Source organism: Cicer arietinum, chromosome 2 (genome assembly GCF_000331145.2).
Source record: "Cicer arietinum cultivar CDC Frontier isolate Library 1 chromosome 2, Cicar.CDCFrontier_v2.0, whole genome shotgun sequence".
Lineage (NCBI taxonomy): Eukaryota > Viridiplantae > Streptophyta > Magnoliopsida > Fabales > Fabaceae > Cicer > Cicer arietinum.
Window position 1 is genome coordinate 45,008,070 of NC_021161.2, and position 6,677 is coordinate 45,014,746.

Below are 6,677 nucleotides of genomic sequence, written 5' to 3' on the forward strand. Positions count from 1 at the left end.
AGATAGAGACATGTTTATTATTATGCAACGAAAGTATAAAATAGACATTCATTTAGGTGTAAGATAGACATTCTCTAGCATTAATTCTTGCATATCTATAAATTGGTAGAAAATGAAAAAACCCATGAGGTAGTATGCATTTTCTGAAGCTGACCCCATTTTGTGGTTTTAGTGAAAATTGTAAAATGATTCTTTTGTTTCGTTGATCAAAGAAATTAAAGTATTCAAAGTGGTAGTTTGATAAGGAGTTGGTTGGTGTGTATCATATTTTGGCATAATTCTAAGGGATTTCTTTTGATCATTTTCAATGCATAGATGAAATCTATATCAACTTTGTTTAGTTCTTAATTCTTTTAGAAATATACTGCCCCACTTTCATAAAATTTCATATTAATTAGAAGAACACAACACGACAAAGAGTTTCAAAATTGAAAAGAAAAGTAAAAAAAAATGAGATCAAAATAGGACATGTGGCACGTAATTAAGTGATAAAATGAGTGATGAAATATATGAATACAAATTTCACTTGGGTAAGTAACTCTTAAATTTTTGTGTGAAAATAAAAATTTGATTACTAGCTTTTTCATATTTTTTTAACCATTCATTTTAAAAAAAAAAAATTCTAATAATCTTAAATTCGATTGAAAGAAACGTAAAATTTAATTAAAATATTTTTCAATCAAGATTGAAACTCAGTATCCCTCGAATGATCAGTAGCCTTTAACTAAAACTCATTAATTATTTGAAGTCAAATATTTCGTTATTTACCTTTTTCATGTTATAATAAAAATTTAGTCAATATTATATTTTTTAGTATGGTTTTATTTAAATGAAAAAATCAACAAATATCGATAAATTTAATGTCACTAATGCTACTCTACAGTTGTGTCATTTTGTGAACTGTATGATATATAAATACAAATACATAAAGTTATATAAACATACATGCTTGAAATATTTGTATTTAGTTTTTGCATGCAGAAATTTTATTATGAGTGTAGTTTTTGTATATTGCTCTTATTTTTGTTGTTGACACTTTTAACTTTCTAATGCGCATTTAACATATCATATTTATTACTCTATTGATTTTTCTTTTAAGATGTTTATAAGGTGTAAGGATGTTCAAATGTTATTTCTCTTTCATATATGGTAGTGGCTAATAAGGATTAGAATAATAAAATTTATATGAAAAAATTAGAAGCTTAAATTTACAGTGTCTAATAAATATTTACTTTAAAGAAATTAGAGAAGAAAAAAATATCTTTACTAATTGTGATACTAAAGATCATTTTAAAATATTGATCATCATGTGTTATTCGTTTATTTGAGGGATGAGAAGGTGACGATAATGACCATTTACAGGATTTGGTGAACAGTGATAATGTTGAGCGATGCTTAGATTTTGTGTTTATTAATTTCACAAATTAATAATATTTTTAATTTTAGGAATTAATAAAATTGTTTTAAGCAGTTTAATAAACGATCAAATGTGACATAACTCTCACAAATGCATAGTATTAATGCCGCATCACTTAAATTGGTGCCACATGATACAAGAGAGTCAAATGAAGGGGACAAAAATTATATTTAAATAAAATAAATAATTCAATCAATATTTTGGAAACTTGGACCTCTTCTAGTAAATTGTCTCTATCTCAAGTTTTTTACAATTTCTTTGGATTGTAATCTTATTTATTTTATTTTATTTTTTCTTTAACCTTTTATAAAATATAAAAATTGTCTACTCCTATTTGAAAAAAAAAAATTAACTACTCACTCATTCTCTATAAACTGTTCAATTATGGATTTCTTCGACAATTTTTCATCTTCTCTTAAGGACGTTTCGCGGAACTATCCAAAATTTTGCAAGATAGTTAAAATTATATCAGTATTCTACTGCATCGTAGAAAATCGTTCTAGAATTATACCCTCAATATAGTTATAATGGTCACTCTAAAAATATGGTTCTTAAGACCATTCATAAATCGAAGGGATTACGACACAAAAGTGGCTCTAAAAGGACAATAGTATTAGGACCACTAAAATGTTGGAGGGACTACGGCACAAAAACCACTCTAAAAAGACAGTGGTATTAGGACTACTCAAAAATCAAAGTGACTACGGCTAAAAAATTGAAGGGGATATGACACAAAAACCACTTTAAAAAGACAATGGTATTAGGACCACTCAAAAAATAAAGAGACAAAAATAAGAAGAAAAAAGAGAGAAGTGGCTCAGAAGTGTATAACTCCACTTCAGCCCTAAGGTGACTCTTATACCTTTTGAAGAATCCGGTCCAAGGCACTTATTCCATCACTTAAAGCTACCACCACATTTTTGTCATAAGCTAAGAACGAGGTCCATAAAGTAGAACTATCCTCCTAACTAATTCTAGAGATCGAAATCCCATCTATCAAAGGTCAACTCTGCATATCCACTAAGAAGTGATGAGAGAAGTAACATAAAATTTCTTATAGAACATCAACTACCTCTTGTACCCACACATTCTCCACAAATAACGCAAAAATCAAGTTATTTTTCTCCATCGCTTCTTCACACAAGAGTGAAGATAGCCTGTATTTGTGTCCCCTTCTTAGAAACTCCTCAATCTTGATCTTTGAAAGACCTGAGAGTCTTCAGATTTTAGAAACTCTCAAAGATTGGCCAAAGCCATGTTCACAGTCTCCTCTATTGAAAGATCAGACTGTCTCGCCTTAACATCTAGTACTTGGATTTCCTCAACAAGTCCTGAATATTAAGAACAAGGTTCCCAAAGACCTTTTCATTCCATTCATTAAGGTCCCTTTTAAGCGCCTTCACTTTCTCCTTAAGAATACATGCCATCCTATGTGAGGAAACTGACCTAGCACAACTCTTGGTGACCAACTCGTGAAGGCTCTTATGGCAAGTGGATAATTGTTAAAATGAAAGGGCTTTGGCCTCCACAACTATGACAAATATCTAAGCACAAGTGTGTAGTGATCCGAGACATCTCAAGGGATGCCCCTTGGTGGAAATACCCAACAAATCCAATCAACCCCTGAACACGAGAATACGATCAAGGCGGCTCATGGCCGTGTTGTTAGGTTGGAAGCATATAAAGCGCTTACCTAGTGGGGAAGATGCACAAGCCCTACTGATGACTCTTCATCATATGCATACTTTTTTTTTATTGTTAGTCTTATTTATCTTTTATTCATTAGTTAATTTAAGGAGTTATTTGATATATTTTGTTGATTTTAGTTCTTTCATTTAATGAAATGTTTATGTTATTATTTTCTTAATTAAGTAGAGATTTTTCGTAGTTTTGCGTTGTTACTTTGTTTTAGTGCAGTGCTTAATTTTGGCGGGAAATCAATATTACCTATGTGGAGTATTGCAGCCATATATGGAGTTGTAGATGTCCAATTGGAGTCAAACCAAGTGAAAATGAATGCTACGATACATATCTACAACTTTCATGAAGATATCAAAACCCAATTCAAACTCTAAAGACGAGAAAAATGCAGAAAACGTGAAATAGAAGAAGTTGTGTGTCTGAAGCGCATCAGCCGCGCCTGAGGCTCATTTTCAGTATTTGGCCACTGTCGGGACACGCTGGAAGCGCAAAGCATGCGCCAAGGGCGCGCAACACGCGTTAGCATTCATTAAAATGCAATTTTTTCACTTTCTAGGCATTTTTTTGACTATTGGGAAGTTTGGAGACTTGTGCCCTAGTATAGAAACTCAAAGACGACCGTTTCTAACACCATCAGAGCAGTTTTATCAAGAATCATTCATTAATCTTTCTGGTAATTATTCTCTAATCTCTATCTTTTCTATCTCTGTCATGAGTAACTAAACCCTATTTGTTAGGGATGAGTGTAACAAGATGAAACCCTCATTTTTCTGAAATGATTTCTAGTTATATGAACGAGTTTATAGAATTATTTTTCTCATCTATATTCTTAATGCTTTTTATTGCTTGATCAACATTAAAATGTTCTACGATTCATATTTTGAAACGAAAGTGGACTTTACGAATGCTTGAGATGAGAAATTCATGAATTTGTAGTCTAGGGATAGATACAAGTCATGAAACCAATTAAATTATTTGCAAAGGCAATAGTTTAACAAGAGAATTCATGTACGATAATGCTTAATTCTAATCTTAAATCTACTAAGGAATTAGGGGTTACTTTGGAATTAAAGGTTCTATCACTAAGACATTAGGGCAAGAATAATAAACAAAATTCGGTAATAATTCAATAAAGGAATTCAGTAACTAGAATCAAATTAGACACCAAGGTTGGATTCGAAGTGAAACTCATTCCTGACATTTTTCTTATTATAAAGGATCAATTTCATTACTGCTGTTAATTTTAAATATTATTTCAATCAATTTGGGAACTTTTTGTTCAATTTTAGTAATTAAAGACATTTTGATAGTATAACGCAATCCTTGAGTTCAACATTCGGTACTACTGTTTTATTATTACTTGCAACGGTTCAGTACACTTGCTGAAACACTATCAATTTTTTGGCGTTGTTGTCGGCGATTGCCATATCACTATTGAATTTAATTTATTAACTTAATCGAAATTTTTTGCTTTAATTTTGAAAAACAAAATTGTTTTAAAACTGTTTCATTTTTACTTAATTATTTATTTTTCTTTATTTTAAAACTATTCATTACTCACAATTTATCTAACCTTGTAAGCGAGGCTAGTCCTTAGTTGAACTTTTCATTGACCCAGAAATTGAAAAAACAGCGAAAGCAAATTGAAAGGAGGTTCGAGAAAGGAGACAAAGGGAAAGACAATTAGTAGTAGACGAAGAGGATTTGGGGGATTTCTTTATATTTGCGGAAATGGCTGATCCACCACCACTTGAACGTACCTTCGGCGTGTACAGGAATCGAAATAGAAACTGTGCTCGATTGGCTATCCATAACTCACCAGTTACAATTAACAAGTTTGAAGTGATCCCCGCTCTATTTCGAGAGTTGAAGGAGATTCATTTTCCCCGGTAAACATAACAAAGACGCCAATAGACACCTCACGAACTTCTTTGAATTATGTGAAATAGTGAAAGTGGATGGTTGTTCTAAAGAAGGCAAGAGATTGAGATTATTTCCAATGTCTTTTAAAGATGATGTTAAGGAGTGGCTTAACTCATTTCCTACCAGTAGCATCACCACGTGGGATGACCTTGAAGATAAATTCTTAAAACAATAATTTCCCCAACCGTGTTCATTAGAAAGAGGCAAGAGATTTCTAGTTACAAACAGAAAGAGGGAGAATCCCTTTGTGAAACTTACAGGAGGTTCAAGAGTTTATTAGCAGGATGTCCCAATCATGCTTATGACGACACTGCCCAAATGCAAATATTTTGTAATGGTTTGAGGCCTAGCCCTAGAATTATGTTGGATGCTACATCAGGGGGTTCTTTGAATTACAAGACTGGATCGAAAGCACGAAAAATTATTTAGATCATGGCATCAAATGAACAAATGATGTTGTATGGCAGAGGTGGTGGGTCAACAAGTGGTATATTTGGAATTGAATGTTATGGATTGGTTGGCTTCAAGCAAGTTGCTCTTAAAAAAGATAGAAGATGTTATCGCCGCTAAGATAAAGAATGGGATGGCATGTCTAAATATACAACCCCAAGTGGCCTTTGTCAAATTATTGAAACATACTGATTGTAACTTTTGTGGGCGAGCACATAAAAATTGAGCTTGTGAAGCACTAGATGAAAATGATATAGAAGAACTAGAAGAGGTGAATTTTGTGGATAATAATAGGAAGCAGAACAATCCATACTCTAGTACGTATAACCCTGGTTGGAGAAATCATCCAAATTTTTCTTGGAGAGATCAGCAGGATGGATCTCAGGGTCAACAAGGAGCTTCAGCAAATCAAGTTCCACCTCAAAAAGCTACTTGGGAGAGTGCTATTGAGAAATTAATAACAAGCACAAGTTCTTTCATTGAAGAGTCAATATGCAATCGAGAAAAATAACTCTACATCAATAAAGAATCTAGAGACCCAACTTGGTTAACTTGCTCAACAAATGGCACAAAGAGCGTTTGAAAATTTGCCTAGTGACACAATTCTGAATCCGTGAAATAATGTCAATGTAGCGACAACGAGGAGTGGCAAGGTAAGTGAACAAGTACCACCTAAAGCCAAACAGAGTGGAAGTACTTCAACTTCAACCCACTCGGAGGAAATGGTCACCCCAATATCAGTTGAAGAGCACATCACTCTTGAAAAGGAGGAAGAATATGTGGTACAGAAAAAGGAGACACTACAAAAACTAGAAATTCGACTTCCATTCCCTCAAAGATTAAGAATAGGAGAAACTGAAAAACAATTTGGTAAGTTTCTTAATGTTTTTAAAAAATTATAAATTAACATTCCTTTTGCAGAAGCACTAGCGAAGATGCCGACTTACGCCAAGTTCATGAAGGAGATTCTGTTAAAGAAAAAAAATTGGTAGTGAAACAGTGATGCTTACTGAAGAGTGCAATTTTATTCTATAGAGGAAGTTGCGACCTAAGCTCAAAGATCCTAGAAGCTTCTCTATTCCTTGCGCTATTGGGGATAGAACTTTTGGGAAAGCCCTATGTGATATTGGGGCTAGTGTAAGTCTTATGCCCCTTTTCCATATACAAAAGGTTAGGCATTGGAAGA

General features: G+C 32.9%; 1 non-coding gene across 1 annotated transcript; it reads right to left on the reverse strand.

The window, feature by feature from the left end:
- Positions 1–5,236: 5,236 nt before the first annotated feature.
- Positions 5,237–5,342, reverse strand: LOC113784916 (small nucleolar RNA R71). Its single transcript, XR_003471072.1, has one exon. It is a non-coding gene; the product is annotated as a small nucleolar RNA R71 (small nucleolar RNA).
- Positions 5,343–6,677: the final 1,335 nt, after the last annotated feature.